The sequence below is a fragment of the Idiotropiscis lumnitzeri genome, unplaced genomic scaffold, assembly GCF_059441095.1.
Source record: "Idiotropiscis lumnitzeri isolate Australia: NSW breed Sydney's pygmy pipehorse unplaced genomic scaffold, RoL_Ilum_1.0 HiC_scaffold_34, whole genome shotgun sequence".
Classification (NCBI taxonomy): domain Eukaryota; kingdom Metazoa; phylum Chordata; class Actinopteri; order Syngnathiformes; family Syngnathidae; genus Idiotropiscis; species Idiotropiscis lumnitzeri.
In genome coordinates this window covers 1781954-1804196 of record NW_028283572.1, presented here as the reverse complement: position 1 = coordinate 1804196, position 22243 = coordinate 1781954, and the positions used below count along the sequence as shown (strand labels likewise).

At 42.4% G+C, this 22243-nt stretch overlaps 1 long non-coding RNA gene across 1 annotated transcript in view; it reads right to left on the bottom strand.

The window, feature by feature from the left end:
- LOC148315932 (uncharacterized) overlaps positions 1 to 20166 on the bottom strand; it is a 59887-nt gene extending 39721 nt beyond the window's left edge. Inside the window, exons 1-2 of the long non-coding RNA XR_015840515.1 lie at positions 20065 to 20166; positions 19889 to 19989 (exon numbers count right to left, since the gene is read on the bottom strand). This is a non-coding gene — a long non-coding RNA (uncharacterized LOC148315932). The remainder of the gene's footprint in view (positions 1 to 19888; positions 19990 to 20064) is intronic.
- Positions 20167 to 22243: the final 2077 nt, after the last annotated feature.

Genomic DNA, 22243 nt, shown 5'->3' with positions numbered 1-22243 from the left:
AAGAGCATTTTTGTTTTAGTATTAAGGTAGGCCAGAAATGGAATGAAATGCAGAGATAGAAATGACACAGGAAAAATTTGGCTAGAAGGGCTATAATTTTCATTAAAGCAGAGAAGAAAATAGAAACTACAAAAAACATTGATGTGTACTTGTCCACTTTAAGGTAGAACTGGTTGAAGTGAAATGAGTCACAAGATTGGAAAAATAGGAAATAAAATAGAATTAACATGTTCATTTTTGTGATAAGAAATTTGTGTTTAGGTGAAAAGGGGAAAAAAAAGAGAATTACAGGCTTTTCAAATAAAACAACCTAATTTAAATTGGCCAACTTGTAAAATGGAAAAGAAAATTCTAAATTATGCACAGAAAGCATGAACGTGTTGGGCAGAAGGAAGGAAAAAGAAAAGAAAGAAAGGAGGAAGCAGTAAGTCTTGTTACAAAACATTAACTTTTCAGGACGAGTTGTGGTAGCAATGGAGGATCACGTGACGTAAAAAGTCAAACATAAAAGTGTGTGTAGAAGGAGTTCTACATCAACATGCGTTTTACTCATTAGGCCGTGATACACTGACAAAATTGGACTTCAATAGAATTAATAAGCACGGGCGAATTCAAACAAACGTCAAAACTTTAAAGGGGCGCATTGTCAGTGATAAGAAAGAGAAAAGATATTGCCAGACCACTTTTCTGTAAAAACTTTCCTTGGGACGCCTCGGTGACCCCCATTAAATCCCTGACCCTTCATAGATAAAGTTGAGGCCCAGTGCCTCTCAGGGCTGTAATTTATGTGGCAGAGAAAGGTCCAACAAGCCTTGGTAATCTTTAAAACAGTATCGTCATGGCCATGGAATGGGTTGTGTATGTTGGAACTTGTGAAGATACACTACAAGATTGTATCGACAAAGCATCTTAACGCACTACCAAATTATTATAAGCCATTTGAGCAAAACAGTGACTGCAAAAAATGACTTCATTAGCCTGGGTTACTGCAGGAACCAGGGCAAAATGAATTCATTTGCATATTTAGTCACAACAATTTGGATTTCGTGGCAGAGAACCACTTAGAGTGTGATTAAGAGCTTTCACTGCTGCTTTAAGGAATCAAAAAATTACATTCTTTTCCCACCACATTCACATTGCACGCCGGCCTAATTGTCACAGGGACACATTATACTGATAAGTTGCGGTGCATTTCAGCCCAGCGTCATTTTTTCCCCGCATCATCTAGGAGGCGCCACACGACTGTGGAGCCGTCCAAATTATCACCAAACCGCGACTTGACCTTCCTCCCGACTGGAGGAACTCAGACTTGTAACACAGACCAGGTGCGCATTCCAGACTGATAAGAAGTAAAAGTGTTTGAGAACCAAGGTCGCAGCCTGAAATCAAACTGACTTTTATGCGATGGGAGTACTAACATTGTGATACCAACGGATAAGAGATTGTTAGGATAAGCAGGAAGAGCGTAGGCGGGTGTGAGCTAATTAAAATTTGGGGTTTCCCATCTTGTATGAGTTGTATGGTTACAATGTGGACTGACAGTCAAGATAAATGTTCATGCGTTCTGTCGACATTGGGCTTTAAAAACCACAACAGGAAAAGAAAAGTTGTGCATAAAGCACGTCTAAAATAGTTATTTGTGAACGCAAAATTCACTTAACAGAAAATGACACAATTACAATTGGAAACTGCCTCGCCTTTATATCGACACAGCGCAGCTAAAAGGGAAAATGAACACACCCCCACACGCACACACACGCAGAAAATCAACTTGACAATTTGATCCCACGCCAGGGAAAAAGGTACCAGTAATTGAACGCACAAATTGGGAGAACAAAGGTGCAAACATTGCTGAGGACAGGATCAGCAAATTGGCAGATGGCAAATCCTGGCTGCCTAATTCATTGATTGGAAAAGTAATAAGAGTGACACACGAGCATAACCATGAGTCAAGAGAGGGGTAGTATGATATGAAATTGTTCCCACATACAGACTTTTCAACAAAAAACTTTTTTTTAGACAGTGTTATTTGTTTGAGATGCAATATTGTTTGGTTGTAATTCATATGTTTTCAAAATGGATTAAGTTGTTTCCGACAACATATGTTGATGCTAAAACAGTTGGAAAAAGTGTTGTGTAATCAAATTGTCAGGTTCAATCACCTAAGCATTCACTGAACATAGGCTAAATGAATGGAAGGAAGACAAGAGTTGATCTTTTACTCGCGAGGAGAACGAACAGAGGTGTGCTCAGTTACATCTCCAAATTCGTTCTGGAGCACACTCCGCCGAGCCCTCTATTTTATTAGGGAAGTCCCTAACAATACAATGTATTTGCACTAAGAGATGAAGGGGGGAGCACCAGCAGGAACATGTAAACATCTCAGACACAAGAGGAAAGACAGACATCAATGGCAGTCATCCACTGATTGAAAAGGCAGATATGCCCTTTTAGTGCTCTGGTACTAAAGTCTCAGTCCTTTTGTTTCAGAGGTGTGTCTCAGCACACCTCCTTTGATGTTGCAGACGTTGATCCAGTCTTCAGGCATCCGCTTCTCTGTGAAGTCTTCTCATCCATATGGTCAAACATGGGTCACGCTGTGGAACAATTCTTTTGCAATACTAATAGAGTAAAATATGGGATAAAATACATCTTCAACCTAACACAAATTATCCTGACATTTGGAATTTCAAGAAGTGATTTGAAGTGAAAATTATGCATTTTGTGAATGATGTTGTAACAAGTGGGACAGTTGTTGCAAAATTGACTCAAAGCGTCATTGTGCATACAGTCTGCAGGACTTGTGGAACGCACTAATGGGACTGTTAAGGGCAGACTTATCAAGAATATGAGGGAAAAAAAGGAGACAATGACCAGACTGTGTTTCAATCACAGCAATGAGGATAGTGCCAGCCGAAGTTAGGACACTATCCCCTATCGACTCTCAGGTTCATCAGAACCACCAGCGACTGGCACATCAGTTCCAGTACACATGGGAAACATGTTTTGCCCAAAAAAAAAAAAAAAAAAAAAAAAAGACGCAATTACTGGCCAGTGTGTTCTGATCCACAGAGAAATCACGTCCGTGTGGGAGACCAACTCTTCTTCAAGGTGCTGAAACGACTTCGTTGGGACAAGTGAATGCTGAGATGGCCCTCGCCAGATGATTGCAGTGACCCCGACGGCAGCAAAGGTCGCGGGGCGTGGCAGCTGGATCCACCAGTTGCAGTACAAGCTTCTCCGGTTTCCAGCTAAAGGCCGAGCAACGCGAATCCCTCGAACAGGAGCCCACCTGAGTCACAATATCGGACCACACGCACATCGGAACCGCACAACCAGCCACAGATACGAATGTTGAAGCCTCAGAACAAAAAGATTAGATATTGTTTGGAAATTAATGACGTACATAAAGAATTTTAGCCTTGATTGGAGAACATTACTGCATTTACATTTTTAATAAAATGAAACAATTATTGATGTTATGACCACTACGAAGAATTTGAAAGACAATATATCGGGATAATTATGGTTTTCATTTTTGTTATGTGTAGTCTGTTCATGTTGCATTATTCTTATGACAAAGATGATTATTAACTGCATGTTTGTTGCCCAAATGTACCATTACAACCTGATTGATGTTGAGAATGACGAATTCGAACTGGACAATGACAAACTCGAACTGGACACTGAAACCTAAATAACACATGGACCCTTTTGCCCCTGCCCCCACACATGCACACACATACACCACACACGAAGATCCGGGAGGTAAAGACGGCTGTCCCCTCCTACAACGAGGCAAGGGCCTCCATCAAGTCGCCGCAGAGACAAGCTCTGCGTGGAGACAAGCTCTGCGTGGAGACAGTTTTGTTATTTTTCACTAGGTATATTGAAGTTTTTTTATGTTTTATTCCCAAGTGACCAACATACCATGAGAATCTCGTTCCACGCCGGAAGGGAGGAGGGGAATTTTGTCCCTACTGAGGGTTTTCGCCCCTCCACGGATGACCACACTGTTGTATGATTTCATTATGATGATCTGTCTTAAAGCCGTAAGGACATGATTTAAACCCACAAACGGGGGAATGTGAGATGGGATGAGGATATGTAAATAGTTTGTGTATTTCTAATCATGTTTTTATACACTATTTGTATCAGTTATAATTGCGCACACACACACAGACACTCACATTATTGCTTTAGCACACACGCGCACAACTGGAACACACGCACACACTTTAGTTTCGAATTCCTGACTGACTACTGTGGTTGATTGCTTCCTGCCTGCCTGCTAGAATTTCAGACAGACCTCCATTGTCTGCTTAGGTTGCTGATAAAAGACCGAACGGGTGGTAGAGAGTGAGAGAGAGTGCGCGAGATTGAACTGGCAAGACGCCTGCTTCACCTCCTGACTTCCTCTCCCATTCGCGAATGGTCAAAAACAAAACTCTAACTGGTTTGGTCTGGATTTATGCCACCTTCAGTCTAAAAATGGCGTCAGGACGTTTTAAACCTGACAGTTGCCTTGAGATCTCCGAGCTCGAACTGCCCTATTCCCACCTTGATCACAAGCTCCCATGAACCACTTGGACAGGGTTGCCTGTGTCCTTCTCGTTGATGTCCTTTGTGGCTCCATTCCTTTTCAGTGCTCCTAAAACAAAAAAGACAAGAAGCCAACTTAGTAAAGCTATTTAATGATTGTGAAACCTTATGGGACATGCTGAAATGTCTTCACACCACAATCCCTTAAAAAAAATAAAAAATAAAAAATATATTACCGTATAGAACATCAGAAAAAGGCAGGTCTCGGCGCTTGTTCTTGCTACGATGTCCAAAGAGATTGTACTTCAGAGACAGAGGATTTGTCATGATGAACGCCATCATTGTTCTGACACTATCGTCCAATCCACCAATACCTGCAACCATTATAACATGGGTGTCACTCGATCCAGATAATCATCACACACTTAAAAATATTTTGGCAGTTAAACTGGGTATGATAAACGTCACAGGAAAGGAATTGTCGATTAAGTGAACAGCTTCGGTAACGCCATATACACTCAAAGGGCAAGAGCCCAACATTCTACCAAAATGATTATGATTAGGGAGGTAACGATTCACTCAAGCCCCGATTCGATTTTTGATTTTCAGTTCTCGATTTCGATTCGATATTTTAATTGTTTTAAGTTGCTGCCACGTTTGTCTCTGTGCGCTCGTGTGATGCTGCAGCGATCCACAAACAAAATATGTCTATACGTCTTGTGCATTTTGAATGGAACCAAAAAACAATACACGATGCCAAATTGTACTATTATTATGAAACTGCCTATGAGTAGTAAAAGAAATACTTGTAAAAATATTTCACATTTTTAGAGCCCCAATACATTCTTTTAAATATAGAAGGGACTGAAATCATGTGAAAATTGAGTCTTTTTCTCAGTTTCCGACTTGGGGTGAACACATTCGGCTTATCATAGTTGCAGTTGACCATCTTGAACTCTGAAGTCTTTCAACTCGGCCTTCCGAATCAGGGTTTTAGAGGTGGGGCTATTTAGTGATACAGTAGGATGGTTTGATCTCTGTAGCTCCAGAATCAGGAATGTACTGGGACTGGGGTTCCTACTTGGGTTTAGGGTACCTAATTTTATATTTCAAAAAAATTAAATAATTATTTATAATTTTGAAGATAATACATTAAAATTTCATCATTTTCATACCTGCATTAGATCCTGCAGTAGACTCACAGACTCAACACGTTGGACGTACTCAAGGACCTTCTGCAGCGCCTCTCTTGGTTAGGAAGCTTTTTCTCTGTGACAATCCATGGGGAGGTGTAGATGGTACTTCGTCATCACAGGCTTCAGACTCGTCACTTGAGAAAACATCCCTGCAATGGATGCATAGACACTTGGGCATGAATGTCATTTAACAACAAAAGCTAGAACAAAGAGCTTTGCATTTAAAAGAATACATCTGTGATGGGGAAGCCAGGTTAAAGTGTTAATTTTATAATTATGTAATTAGCTGCAGGTTAGTCTAGTGAAGGTGTAATCACTTCTATTTTGGAGCATAGCTTTTGCTCTGTCCAATCATTGCCTCACCTGCTGAAACCCACATTCGGGTATTTTACAAACCAAAAACTTAAATACCTGTACAGCTCTCATTTTTAACTTATTTTCTCTAACCTTTACCCACAAAATTTGAATATTCAAAATAAAAGTACACAAAGAAGTCACAATTTTTCCACATTAGTTACTTACGTAGTTCCTCTCAAATGCAGCTCAACACTGCATTGAATTAGAGCTTGATAAGCCTACACACAAAACATACAAAGCACATTGTGGCATGATTCTGAATGAGCCAATCTAGCATTTCAACATCTGTTCAACTGTTGGAATTTTAACTATTATCTGACTCTATTAACCAACATTCATCCAACAATTATGCGCGCTCGTTTTGGACACTGCATTGAATTAGAGCTTGATAAACCCACACACAAAACATACAAAGCACATTGTGGCATGATTCTGAATGAGCCAATCTAGCATTTCAATATCTGTTCAACTTTCATCTTGAATTTCTATTATTTAAATAACAGGCAACATTCAACAGTTAATATGTTTTGCTTTACTTACCCAAATCAAACACATCACAAAAAAGCCTTAAATGAGCTAGTGGAGTAGATTGTATTAATTTGAGTGAAAGCTTAAGTCTTTTGGAGAATTTTGGAGAGAGATCGAGGGACACTGTGTTTAGCGTCGTAGGCCCAATGCTAACAATATGTAGCTCGTTGTAAAGGTCCTCATAAAAATAAATAAAACACACAACGCTTATCAGTATTATTAAAAGGGTGATTATAATGTACTTAAGTTTTCCCCAAAATAATTCGAGTACGTACGTTGTTGATATACCCTCTGTGTTCTCGTCACTTATCATTTTAGCATACTGTGTTTTAGCTAACGCACCAAGCAGTTTTCCAACACAGGCAACCTTGAAAAATTACAAAACACATTGTAAAGTAAGTCTAAAAAATGAGAGCCAGACATTTACCCAAGATTAATTAATTAATTCAATTATCGTTCGGGACTCACCGTGCTTTCAGCTCTTCTGCCGCACCTCAAAGACCGCGTAGCTTGCATTCGCTCCTTTTCTCACAGTTTGAATATGCTGCCTTCAAAAGAATCTGTAATTTTGACAACTCCAACTTCAAAATCAAGCAATAAGGTAGAAATAACTTCAAATATACTTTGAATAAAGATCTTTCACAGCATACAGAATTAATAAAATAACATTAATTAATAATGTTGATTTTGTTTATTAAAAAAAAAGTAACTGTGTTGACTGTTGGATGTGGCTGACAATGCTGGACCTGCCTTGTCAAATAGTTCATAGATGACAATCTTAGCTGTCTGGAATATTATAAAATGTCACAGTTGGGGGTACATGTAAATTCACAAAATATAACGTCCAGCGTTGTTAAATTTGGCATAGATAAATACATGAATTTAATTTTAATTTTAATAAATCAATCAATCCTCTGTACTGCTTCTTGTCCTCACAAGGGTCCCCGGGAGTGCTGGAGCCTATCCCAGCTGTCTTCGGGCAGTCGACAGGGTACACCCTGAACTGGTTGCCAGTCAATCGCAGGGCACACAGAGACAAGCAACCATCCGCTCTCACACTCAGACCTTGGACCAGTGACCAATCAACCTATCATGAATGTTTTTGGAAAGTGGGAGGAAACCGGCGAAAACCCTAGCAGGCATAGGGAGAACCTTGCACTTCTGTACTGTGATGCGGACTTGCTAACCAGTCCGCCACCGTGCCGCTTGTTCTAAAGAGTCCCAGAAAATAAAAACACCCGTCCCTTAGTCAAAAGCGGAAAAAGTCCAACAACAACCCGACCATAATTTGCATTGTTCCATAAGTTAAATCAATGTCAAACCTAATAAAAGCTGACTTCTGGTCCTCAAAAATCCTACACTTATTTTAGTCCTTTCACAATCTCGCAGCATAGGCTCCATGGCCATGTCTCTATCGTTTTGGCATCCATTGAATAGTTCTACTGAGAATAGTCTTCGGGTGGTTACTATTAGCATAGCATGCATTAAATATCAAAAAGGCTCCAGAACAAATTTTCAAACCCATGCCCGCTTAGCTCATCTATAACCCATACAGGACCCAGACATGGTTGACCAGCTCTAACCTATGCCCACTTATCCCACACATAACCCAAACAGGACCGATAAATGGTGACCACTTCTAACCCATGCCCACTTAGCCCACACATAACCCAAATAGGACCCAGACATGGTTGACCAGCTCTAACCCATGCCCACTTGGCCCATATACAGCCCATATGAGACCCTCACATGGTTGACCAGTTCTAACCCATGCCCACTTAGCCCACACATAACCCAAATAGGACCTATAAATGGTTTCAGTAGTAGATTCAGTAGTTTTTATCATTACAGCATTTTCCCCTCTGTATAATGGACAGACATTAGGAGTGTTTCCTTACACTTAGATACGTTTATACTGTGTATATTTGCATGCTTTTTATGAATGTCTGCTGCTAATGTTATACATTAACGGCTACATTACGCCGCCGACTCTGTGTGAGCTATATCTTTGCTGCTGTAACACCTCAAATTTCCCCATTGTGGGACTAATAAAGGACATCTTTATCTTTATCTTTACCAGTTCTAACCCATGCCCACTTAGCCCATACACAACCCGTATTGCACCCACAACATTTGCCCAGTTTAAGCCCATGCCCACCAATCCCAGATGGCGCCCACATGGAACCCTGTACCATTGCCCACTTCTAGCCCATTCCCACTTGGTACCCAGGAATCCCGCATTTACCCCATTTGGGGCCCAGTTGGACATGTTGGCTGGGTACAGTACTTTTATTCTTGCAGTATTTTTATCATTGCAGTATTTTCAATCATTCAGTATTTTTTTTTATCATTGCAGCGTTTTTATTTATTTCCCCTCTGAACCATAGACAGGCATTAGGAGTGTTTCCTTACACTTGTATATGTTGTGGGCTGTAAGTGTGTATATACATGGGGATCTGTGTATATACGTATATACTGTGTATATTTGCATGCTTTTTATGAATGCCTGCTGCCAATGTTATACATTAACGGCTACATTACGTCGGTGCCACTGTGTGATGTATATCTTTGCTGCTGTAACACTGCAAATGTCCCCGTTATGGGACAATTAAAAGACATCTTTATCTTTAGAAATTGAAGATTCACTTGCGAGGCCATTTTCAACACGGACCTTTCAAGAGAAGCTATATCGTCCAACACTCGGTCAGTGCTGTCTAAGTGCTTTTCTGTATATTGTTTGTCCACCCGTGGTGTCATAAATTATGGTATTATGAGGGGGATTTATTCAAGTAGGACGAAGTAGGACTTCATTGAAGGCCCAGGTGTGAAATGCATGGCCCTCCACTGGTTCAAATAATATCTAAAACTAAATTACCAGTTACATGTGCAATTTCAATATTCAACAATTATCTCAACAAAAAAGGACAATCTGAATTTTTTTTAAATGCACAATAAAACAGAAAAGCCATTTCCGGGTATTTTACAATTCAGTCTTCATTGGGGAAAAAACATTCAACAATTTGCTTTTCTTATTTAATACATAGTTCAGCACAGCAGGTGGCGGACAAGCACCTTAAAACGTCATTCGCCTACACAAGGAAGAAGAACATGCCCGAGGCGCTCCCGTGTCCTCGTCTTTCGGTCAACCTGAGAATAATGTTCTTGAGGATTAAAGTTTATAAATGTAAGTATGATGTGATTTTTTATTTTATTTTATGTTGTTGAACAGTGTTTTTGTTTATTTTATAATTTCGTCATTAAAAGGCTGTGGCGGTTGGAGAGTCAGCTTCGTGTTAGGGCGTGTTAAAGATCCCGATACCCACACTACACCCTCATTGAAGTATATACGAGTAAAATTATTCGAGCGCGCAGCCAAAGTATATTGTCCACAATTATTTGCGGACTTAACCAAAATCCCATTGAACTGGCTATGTTCGGTGGAATTCTTGTGCCCATGCTGAAAAAAATTCTCTTCAAATGTACATATCAAATTATGACATTATGATAAACAGTTGCATGTGTGCAATTTCGGTCACTCTTTTAAAGTCACCTACGTGTTTTGTCCGAGTGCAGCTAGCGTACTTAGCGACCTTGTGTGCATGCGCCGCAGATTGTGAGAGCGCCTCAAATAGTACAAATGAAGCTATAGCTTGTTCCGGTGGGTCCCAAGCCAGGGTTTTTTCTTAACTACCACATTACTTAAGTTTTAATATCACTCTCAACGTCAAAATTGTTACAAATAAATACATAATGATAACGTGCCGCCAAGCTCGATGACATAGGAGGCGGAAGTTGGTGTCGTCACACGCATTGTCCCAATTTTGCAATATCGGTACGCTTGGAACCTGTGCTCTGCAACACCCCATGTACACGTCAACGAGGAACGTATGGTGTAGAGTGTTTATTGCGATTGGGCCATTCTTTGTCACGGTCTTCTCTCTGACAAATTGGCATATTTAGCAGCCAAAATATAATGAGCCGTTGCTGTGATAGTAGTTGCAGCCCAAGGTTATTTTAGTAAACGAAAATGAACTCAAAACTTGAATAGAAAAAAATAAAATTCGATAATGAAAAAAATACAGTGAACCCTCGGTTATCGCGGTTAATGGGGACCGAGACCACCCGCGAAAACTGAAAATCCGCGAAGTAGCGGCGCACCTTCAAAAATGCTTCAAAAAAAAAAGTGCGAAGTAGTGGTGCACCTTCAAAAATGCTTAAAAAAAAAAAATAATAAATATGTATATATATATATATATATGTATATATATATATATATATACACGGGTAGAGAGAGAGAGAGTGAAATTCATGCTATAACAAAAAAAAAAAAATATTAAAACTTATTATTTTTTTATTCCCCAGCCATTATTTTTGTATTTATTCAATTACTTCTTTTTGTATTTTTTTAATTACTTCGACCTTTACCTGCTGGTACGCCGTCCGGTGTGCCCTGTGAAATGAAAGGTGGCATTCTTCATTTATTTTTTTTATTCATTTATTCATTCATAACTGACAGCCTCGCGCTCCGCTCGTGCTCGGGCGGAAGAGGTGCTCCTCTTCGGCTTAATTGTCATGCACGCCGGACCTGCTCCCCCGAAGCGTGTCTCCGTTCGGTTGAACTCGGTTTCATTTCGCCCCGCCCGTGCCCGGGGAAGGTGCTTCTCTTCGGCTTAACTGTGACGCGAGCATGCCCTCCTCCTCCGGAGCTTCCATTCGGTTAAACTTAGGGGCCGCTTGACACCGCCCGTGCCCGGGGAAGGTGCTCCTCTTCGGCTTAACTGCCACGCACGCCGGCCGGCCTCCTCCGGAGCTCTCGTACGCTCCCGAACAGAGCGAAATGTCGCCCCGCTAGTGCCCGGGCGGAAGTTGTTCCTCTTCGGCTTAACTGCCACGCACGCTGGCCGGAGCTCTGGTACGGTCCGAACCGCGCGAAACGTCGCCCCAAATCGTGCCCGGGGGAACGTGCTCTTCTTCGTCCACTCTCCTCTTCGCCCACGCTCTTCTTCGGCGCATGCCGGCCGTCTAACAGCTCCAGCGCCCCGTCGTGCCGCTCGGCGAAACTACAATGCCCCCGAATATTTTTTAGACCCGCGAAGCACTGAACCCGCGAAAGGTGAACCGCGAAGTAGCGAGGGTTCACTGTAAAATGAAAATGCTCTTTCAAAAATTAAAACTATCTAAAACTAGTGATGGCAAAATGAAGCCCCATAAAGCAGCCAAGCCCTGCAGGGAAATACTTCACACACGAATGGGCTTCGAGATGCTTCATTTTTCTTGACTACGCCATCCCGTGGACAGAAAAATGTATAACATGCTTGGTGCATGCAATAAAATGGTGAGCTGTAAATCATGCTCTGCTTACCAAACAATATGTATTTGAAGAGTGATTTTAATTGTTCTGTTTTACTTTGTCTTCTCACTTCTCCAATATTCAGACAGCTCCGCAGAGACCAACGTTTCACCCCCACACTGATATAAAATGGACCCAACCGTTTGGGTCTCTTTCCAAATTTGGTACCAAAGCCTCCCCCACAGTGCGGCAGCTATCTTGAATTGGCCCGTTCCCAGAGAGTTTTACTTCATTCAGTGTCATTCAGTATTATTCAAAATCTTTCAGTGTCATTCCAAATCATTCAATGTCATTCACGATCTTTCCACATCCTTCCACCTTCCATCGTTCAGTGTCATTCCACATTCTCATTGATATATAACATAACATAACAATAACATAATCCTGGGTCAGCAGACACCTAATTAATGTGTTAATACATGATACATTTTTATATAAGCAACACTTATGATTGTAACGTATTTTTAATTCTTTCTAGGCGGGAACTGTCCGAACAAAAAATTCATGCAATTTGTAATTAGACACTTTGTCATACAAAAAGTCACTCAGGGCAAGAGAAAAAGAATTGTCACTTGCCCAAGTTGGGCAAGTAATTTGGCCACTCGGGCAAGGCAAATTTTAGTGGCACTTGCCCTATGGGGAAGCAGTTTTTAAAGTTAACTTCGAACCCTGTGATGGTGTCTTGTGACCAGTCTTAATCAGCTGATGTTCCATGAAGGCGTGCCTTACCTGTCACAAGAATGAAGGCAAGTCACGCCCCCCGCTGTCCGTTCACTCCGCCAAGATGCTGCTCCAGGTGGTAGAGAGGATGAAGGCTCCCTTGTCTCTGTTCATGGTTTTTATGCCTCGCTTGCAGATCTCAATTGCTTCTTTGATCCAGCGCTGTAGTTTGTTCTCTCCGGTGCGGATGACCCTGCCCTTCTCCCAGTCCATGATGTGGTTTTCCCTTTTGCAGTGGTCAGTGATTGCTGATTTGTAATGTTCATGTTGTGCTTGTTCTTTTACTGCTCTGATTTTTTAATTTTTTTGACAGGTAAGTCACACCCTCATGGAACATCAGCTGATAAAGACGGGTCTCAAGACACCATCATGCGACACTCTGAAGAAGGCGAAAGACTCGCCGAAACATGTCAGGTAAAAAATTAACCTAAAACATAATTGTCTGCTTTTAATGAATCAGTCAAATATCAATAATAAGAAGACAAAATGAACCTAATACAAATAAATGAATGCTTAATAACTCCCCTGGACATGCTCCTAAAAATCCAAACCTTCACCTGTAAATAAAACGTCCCGACCTGAAGACATCTTAATGTTATTATTTTGTTATACACACAGCGCCGCCAAGTGGAATCAAAAATTTGTTTTTATTTTAATTTTCACGTACTGCACGGTGCCCTTTTGACGAATCCGACTGAAAATTAGTCAGAAAAGACTCACTTACTCTCTGCCGAATTTTGTGACGTTTTGGCAAAAGGCGTGGCTATTACGGTGCTGAAAAGTCCGATTGTACTCTGTGGCAACAAAAGCTCCGGCAACATTACTCAGATGATACTATCTTCTCGAAGTTGTACACATTTGAGGATACTTCAGCCCTGAAGACATCCACCAACTTATTTTTCATCGTAGTAGTAGCGCCACCAACTGGTAAAAGCTAATACAAGTTATTTTTTTGGATGTTTTTCTCCGTGCAACACAACAAGGTCGCCCTCATATATGCTCGGATGACTGTTTCGGCCATGAGGATGTCACAATACGAAATTCATCCTTTTTCGTGAAAAGTTGTGGGAGTGGCATTGCACTGTTCGGCAATAAAACAACGCTGATTATGAGGTTCTAAATATGAACGACAACTCGTGAAACTTTACACACACATCAGGCAGAGCAAATTTATCAATATTTTATGTTAGTTGTGCAGCTATTTTGAAATGGCTCGCCATGGCCCTCGAGAAATGTTAAAAAAAGCAGCCCTGGTTGAGTGTTTCACCTCGCTTTTTGTAAATTTTATGGAGTACAGTGAACCCTCGGTTATCGCGGTTAATGGGGACCGAGACCACCCGCGAAAACTGAAAATCCGCGAAGTAGCGGCGCACCTTCAAAAATGCTTAAAAAAAAATACAATATATATAATAAATATATAAATATATATATATATATATACGGGGAGAGAGAGAGAGAGTGAAATTGATGTTATAACAAAAAAACCAAATTATTATTAAAACGTATTATTTTTTTATTCCCCAGCCATTCTTTTTGTATTTATTTAATTACTCAGACTTTTACCTGCTGGTACGCCGTCTGGTGTGCCCTGTGAAATGAAAGGTGCCATTCTTTATTTATTTATTTATTTATTCATTTATTCATTCATAACTGACAGCTTTGCGCTCCGCTCGTGCCCGGGCGGAAGAGGTGCTCCAATTCGGCTTAACTGTGACACACGCCCACCCTCCTCCCCCGGAGCTTCCATTCGGTTAAACTTAGGGGCCGCTTGGCACCGCCCGTGCCCGGGGAAGGTGCTCCTCTTCGGCTTACTGTGACGCGAGCATGCCCTCCTCCTCCGGAGCTTCCATTCGGTTAAACTTAGGGGCCGCTTGGAACCGCCCGTGGCCGGGGAAGGTGCTCCTCTTCGGCTTACTGTGACGCGAGCATGCCCTCCTCCTCCGGAGCTTCCATTCGGTTAAACTTAGGGGCCGCTTGGAACCGCCGGTGCCCGGGGAAGGTGCTCCTCTTCGGCTTACTGTGACGCGAGCATGCCCTCCTCCTCCGGAGCTTCCATTCGGTTAAACTTAGGGGCCGCTTGGCACCGCCCGTGCCCGGGGAAGGTGCTCCTCTACGGCTTAACTGCCACGCACGCCGGCCGGAGCTCTGGTACTGTCCGAACCGCGCGAAACGTCGCCACCGATCGTGTCCGGGGGAACGTGCTCTTCTTCGTCCACTCTCCTCTTCGCCCACGCTCTTCTTTGGCGCACGCCGGCCGTCTAACCGCTCCAGCGCCCCGTCGTGCCGCTCGGCGAAACTACAATGCCCCCGAATATTTTTTAGACCCGCGAAGCACTGAACCCGCGAAAGTAGCGAGGGTTCACTGTATGTATAAGACCAAGACCTACAAAAAAGACTCTTGGAGCAATGAGCTAGGTTTTACAGGAAGTCGGCCATTTTGAATTTACTTAAAAGGGGGCGGGTCACCACAATGGACTTTGTGTAGAAATTATTATTGGGGCCCGAGCAGCGACCGCGGCGAGGTCCCTATTGTTTTTGTAGAAATTATTATTAGGGCCCGAGCAGCGACCGCTACGAGGTCCCCATTGTTTTTGTGGAAATTATTATTATTACTATTATTAGGGCCCGAGCAGTGACCTGTTTATTTTTTTTAAGCATTTTTGAAGGTGCGCCGCTACTTCGCGGATTTTCAGTTTTCGCGGGTGGTCTCTGTCCCCGTTAACCGCGATAACCGAGGGTTCACTGTACTCCATAAAATTTACAAAAAGCGAGGTGAAACACTCAACCAGAGCTGCTTTTTTTAACATTTCTCGAGGGCCATGGCGAGCCATTTCAAAAAAGCTGCACAACTAACGTATAAAATATTGATAAATTTGCTCGGCCTGATGTGTGTGTAAAGTTTTACAAGTTGTCGTTCATATTTAGAACCTCATAATCAGCTTTGTTTTATTGCCGAACAGTGCAATGCCACTCCCACAACTTTTCATGAAAAAGGACGAATTTCGTATTGTGACATCCTCATGGCCGAAACAGTCATCCGAGCATATATGAGGGCGACCTTGTTGAGTTGCACGGAGAAAAACATCCAAGAAAATAACTTGTATTAGCTTTTACCAGTTGGTGGCGCTACTACTACGATGTAAAATAAGTTGGTAGATGTCTTCAGGGCTGAAGTATCCTCAAATGTGTACAACTTCGAGAAGATAGGATCATCTGAGTCATGTTGCCGGAGCTTTTGTTGCCACAGAGTACAATCGGACTTTTCAGCACCTTAATAGCCACGCCTTTTGCCAAAACGTCACAAAATTCGGCAGAGAGTAAGATCATTGTCTTGAATCTTTTCTGACTCATTTTCAGTCGGATTCGTCAAAAGGGCACCGTGCAGTACGTGAAAATTAAAATAAAAACAAATTTTTGATTCCACTTGGCGGCACTGTGTGTATAACAAAATAATAACATTAAGATGTCTTCAGGTCGGGACGTTTTATTTACAGGTGAAGGTTTGGATTTTTAGGAGCATGTGCAGGGGAGTTATTAAGCATTCATTTATTTGTATTAGGTTCATTTTGTCTTCTTATTATTGATATTTGACTGATTCATTAAAAGCAGACAATTATGTTTTAGGTTAATTTTTTACCTGACATGTTTCGGCGAGTCTTTCGCCTTCTTCAGAGTGTCGCATGATGGTGTCTTGAGCTGATGTTCCATGAGGGTGTGACTTACCTGTCAAAAAAATGAAAAAATCAGAGCAGTAAAAGAACAAGCACAACATGAACATTACAAATCAGCAATCACTGACCACTGCAAAAGGGAAAACCACATCATGGACCGGGAGAAGGGCAGGGTCATCCGCACAGAAGAGAACAAACAACAGCGCTGGATCAGAGAGGCCATTGAGATCTGCAAGCGAGGCATAAAAACCATGAACAGAGACAAGGGAGCCTTCATCCTCTCTACCACCTGGACCAGCATCTTGGCGGAGTGAACGGACAGCGGGGGGCGTGACTTGCCTTCATTCTTGTGACAGGTAAGTCACGCCCTCATGGAACATCAGCTGATAAAGACGGGTCACAAGACAGCATCATGTGACACTCTGAAGAAGGCGAAAGACTTTCGTATTGTGACATGCTCAAGGCCTAAACACTCATCCGAGCAAATATAAGGTAGATTTTGTTCACCTGCCCGGAGAAAAACATCAACGAAAATAATTTGTATTTGTTTTAACCAGTTGGTGGCACTACCACTGCGATCAAAAATAAGTTGGCAGCCGTCTTCAGGGCCTGAATATCCTCAAATGTGAAAGATTTCCAGAAGATGGATCATCTGAATCATTTTGCAGGAACTTTTGTTGCCACGGAGAATAATCAGACTCTGCAGCACCGTAATAGCCACGCCCTTTGAAGGAAAGTCGTAAAAATAGGGATAGAGTAAGATCAATGTCTTGAGTCTTTTCTAGCCAATTTTCAATCGGATTCGTTAAAAGGGCACCGTGCAGTACGTGAAATTTGTAAAAATTGATATTGATTGGCGCAAGGTGTATCACTGAATATAAACATATAGATGTCTTCAGGTACCGACTCTTTATGTACATGTGAAGTTTTGGATTTTTAGCAGCATGTGCAGGAGAGTTATTAAGCATTTTGTCCATTGCGGCGAAGGAAATCTTAAGTGAAAACTTTGAAGCCCCGCCCCCGTCATATAGTATTTCGGAAACAAAAAATTTTAGCCCCAGTGTTTGTCCCAGGTCTTAAGATGCTCCAGACAGAACTTTAAGGCAATCAGATGAAGCCTTTAGGATCAGGGTGCAAAAGAATGACCCCTGTAAACATGCAAAAAAGGGCAAAAGTCGGACTTTCAAAAATTCATAACTCACTTCCTGTTCATATTAGACGTTAAAATATCAAATTTTTCGCCATGCCCGATGAGACTGCCAAGTTTGGTGAGTTTTTGTGCATGTTTCGGGGGTCAAAAATGCGATCGAACAATCGGAAAAATAATAATAATAATAATTTCTACAAAAACAATAGGGACTTCGCAGCGGTCGCTGCTCAGGCCCTAATAATAATAATAATAATAATAATAATAAAAGTAATAATATTTTCTACAAAAACAATAGGGACCTCGCCGCGGTCGCTGCTCGGGCCCCAATAATAATTTCTACACAAAGTCCATTGTGGTGACCCGCCCCCTTTTAAGTAAATTCAAAATGGCCGACTTCCTGTAAAACCTAGCTCATTGCTCCAAGAGACTTTTTTGTAGGTCTTGGTCTTATACATACAGTGAACCCTCGCTACTTCGCGGTTCACCTTTCGCGGGTTCAGTGCTTCGCGGGTCTAAAAAATATTCGGGGGCATTGTAGTTTCGCCGAGCGGCACGACGGGGCGCTGGAGCGGTTAGACGGCCGGCGTGCGCCGAAGAAGAGCGTGGGCGAAGAGGAGAGTGGACGAAGAAGAGCACGTTCCCCCGGACACGATCGGTGGCGACGTTTCGCGCGGTTCGGACCGTACCAGAGCTCCGGCCAGCGTGCGTGGCAGTTAAGCCGTAGAGGAGCACCTTCCCCGGGCACGGGCGGTGCCAAGCGGCCCCTAAGTTTAACCGAATGGAAGCTCCGGAGGAGGAGGGCATGCTCGCGTCACAGTAAGCCGAAGAGGAGCACCTTCCCCGGGCACGGGCGGTTCCAAGCGGCCCCTAAGTTTAACCGAATGGAAGCTCCGGAGGAGGAGGGCATGCTCGCGTCACAGTAAGCCGAAGAGGAGCACCTTCCCCGGGCACGGGCGGTGCCAAGCGGCCCCTAAGTTTAACCGAATGGAAGCTCCGGGGGAGGAGGACGGGCGTGTGTCACAGTTAAGCCAAATTGGAGCACCTCTTCTGCCCGGGCACGAGCGGAGCGCGAGGCTGTCAGTTATGAATGAATAAATGAATAAATAAATAAAGAATGCCACCTTTCATTTCACAGGGCACACCGGACGGCGTACCAGCAGGTAAAAGTCGGAGTAATTAAATAAATACAAAAAGAATGGCTGGGGAATAAAAAAATAATACGTTTTAATAATAATTTGTTTTTTTTTGTTATAACATGAATTTCACTCTCTCTCTCCCCGTATATATATATATATATATCTATATATATATATATATATATATATATATATATATATATATATATATATATATTTCTATATTTATTATATATATTGTATATTTTTTTTAAGCATTTTTGAAGGTGCGCCGCTACTTCGCGGATTTTCAGTTTTCGCGGGTGGTCTCGGTCCCCATTAACCGCGATAACCGAGGGTTCACTGTACTCCATAAAATTTACAAAAAGCGAGGTGAAACACTCAACCAGAGCTGCTTTTTTTTAACATTTCTCGAGGGCCATGGCGAGCCATTTCAAAAAAGCTGCACAACTAACGTATAAAATATTGATAAATTTGCTCGGCCTGATGTGTGTGCAAAGTTTTACGAGTTGTCGTTCATATTTAGAACCTCATAATCAGCTTTGTTTTATTGCCGAACAGTGCAATGCCACTCCCACAATTTTTCACGAAAAATCACGAATTTCGTATTGTGACATCCTCATGGCCGAAACAGTCATCCGAGCATATATGAGGGCGACCTTGTTGAGTTGCACGGAGAAAAACATCCAAGAAAATAACTTGTATTAGCTTTTACCAGTTGGTGGCGCTACTACTACGATGTAAAATAAGTTGGTAGATGTCTTCAGGGCTGAAGTATCCTCAAATGTGTACAACTTCGAGAAGATAGGATCATCTGAGTCATGTTGCCGGAGCTTTTGTTGCCACAGAGTACAATCGGACTTTTCAGCACCTTAATAGCCACGCCTTTTGCCAAAACGTCACAAAATTCGGCAGAGAGTAAGATCATTGTCTTGAGTCTTTTCTGACTAATTTTCAGTCGGATTCGTCAAAAGGGCACCGTGCAGTACGTGAAAATTAAAATAAAAACAAATTTTTGATTCCACTTGGCGGCACTGTGTGTATAACAAAATAATAACATTAAGATGTCTTCAGGTCGGGACGTTTTATTTACAGGTGAAGGTTTGGATTTTTAGGAGCATGTGCAGGGGAGTTATTAAGCATTCATTTATTTGTATTAGGTTCATTTTGTCTTCTTATTATTGATATTTGACTGATTCATTAAAAGCAGACAATTATGTTTTAGGTAAATTTTTTACCTGACATGTTTCGGCGAGTCTTTCGCCTTCTTCAGAGTGTCGCATGATGGTGTCTTGAGACCCGTCTCTATCAGCTGATGTTCCATGAGGGTGTGACTTACCTGTCAAAAAAATGAAAAATCAGAGCAGTAAAAGAACAAGCACAACATGAACATTACAAATCAGCAATCACTGACCACTGCAAAAGGGAAAACCACATCATGGACCGGGAGAAGGGCAGGGTCATCCGCACCGAAGAGAACAAACAACAGCGCTGGATCAGAGAGGCCATTGAGATCTGCAAGCGAGGCATAAAAACCATTAACAGAGACAAGGGAGCCTTCATCCTCTCTACCACCTGGAGCAGCATTTTGGCGGAGTGAACGGACAGCGGGGGGCGTGACTTGCCTTCATTCTTGTGACAGGTAAGTCACGCCCTCATGGAACATCAGCTGATAAAGACGGGTCACAAGACACCATCATGTGACACTCTGAAGAAGGCGAAAGACTTTCGTATTGTGACATGCTCAAGGCCTAAACACTCATCCGAGCAAATATAAGGTAGATTTTGTTCACCTGCCCGGAGAAAAACATCAACGAAAATAATTTGTATTTGTTTTAACCAGTTGGTGGCGCTACCACTGCGATCAAAAATAAGTTGGCAGCCGTCTTCAGGGCCTGAATATCCTCAAATGTGAAAGATTTCCAGAAGATGGATCATCTGAATCATTTTGCAGGAACTTTTTTTGCCACGGAGAATAATCAGACTCTGCGGCACCGTAATAGCCACGCCCTTTGAAGGAAAGTCATAAAAATAGGGATAGAGTAAGATCAATGTCTTGAGTCTTTTCTAGCCAATTTTCAATCGGATTCGTTAAAAGGGCACCGTGCAGTACGTCAAAATGTAAAAAATGATATTGATTGGCGCAAGGTGTATAACTGAATATAAACATATAGATGTCTTCAGGTACAGACTCTTTATGTACATGTGAAGTTTTGGATTTTTAGCAGCATGTGCAGGAGAGTTATTAAGCATTTTGTCCATTGCGGCGAAGGAAATCTTAAGTGAAAACTTTGAAGCCCCGCCCCCGTCATATAGTATTTCGGAAACAAAAAATTTTAGCCCCAGTGTTTGTCCCAGGTCTTCAGATGCTACAGACAGAATTTTAAGGCAATCAGATGAAGCCTTTAGGATCAGGGTGCAAAAGAATGACCCCTGTAAACATGCAAAAAAGGGCAAAAGTCGGACTTTCAAAAATTCATAACTCACTTCCTGTTCATATTAGACGTTAAAATATCAAATTTTTCGCCATGCCCGATGAGACTGCCAAGTTTGGTGAGTTTTTGTGCGTGTTTCGGGGGTCAAAAATGCGATCGAACAATCGGAAAAATAATAATAATAATAATTTCTACAAAAACAATAGGGACTTCGCAGCGGTCGCTGCTCAGGCCCTAATAATAATAATAATAATAATAATAAAAGTAATAATGTTTTCTACAAAAACAATAGGGACCTCGCCGCGGTCGCTGCTCGGGCCCCAATAATAATTTCGACACAAAGTCCATTGTGGTGACCCGCCCCCTTTTAAGTAAATTAAAAATGGCCGACTTCCTGTAAAACCTAGCTCATTGCTCCAAGAGACTTTTTTGTAGGTCTTGGTCTTATACATACAGTGAACCCTCGCTACTTCGCGGTTCACCTTTCGCGGGTTCAGTGCTTCGCGGGTCTAAAAAATATTCGGGGGCATTGTAGTTTCGCCGAGCGGCACGACGGGTCGCTGGAGAGATTAGACGGCCGGCGTGCGCCAAAGAAGAGCGTGGGCGAAGAGGAGAGTGGACGAAGAAGAGCACGTTCCCCCGGACACGATCGGTGCCGACGTTTCGCGCGGTTCGGACCGTACCAGAGCTCCGGCCGGCGTGCGTGGCAGTTAAGCCGTAGAGGAGCACCTTCCCCGGGCACGGGCGGTTCCAAGCGGCCCCTAAGTTTAACCGAATGGAAGCTCCGGTGGAGGAGGGCATGCTCACGTCACAGTAAGCCGAAGAGGAGCACCTTCCCCGGGCACGGGCGGTGCCAAGCGGCCCCTAAGTTTAACCGAATGGAAGCTCCGGGGGAGGAGGGCGGGCGTGTGTCACAGTTAAGCCAAATTGGAGCACCTCTTCTGCCCGGGCATGAGCGGAGCGCGAGGCTGTCAGTTATGAATGAATAAATGAATAAATAAATAAAGAATGCCACCTTTCATTTCAAAGGGCACACCGGACGGCGTACCAGCAGGTAAAAGTCGGAGTAATTAAATAAATACAAAAAGAATGGCTGGGGAATAAAAAAATAATAATTTGGTTTTTTTGTTATAACATGAATTTCACTCTCTCTCTCCC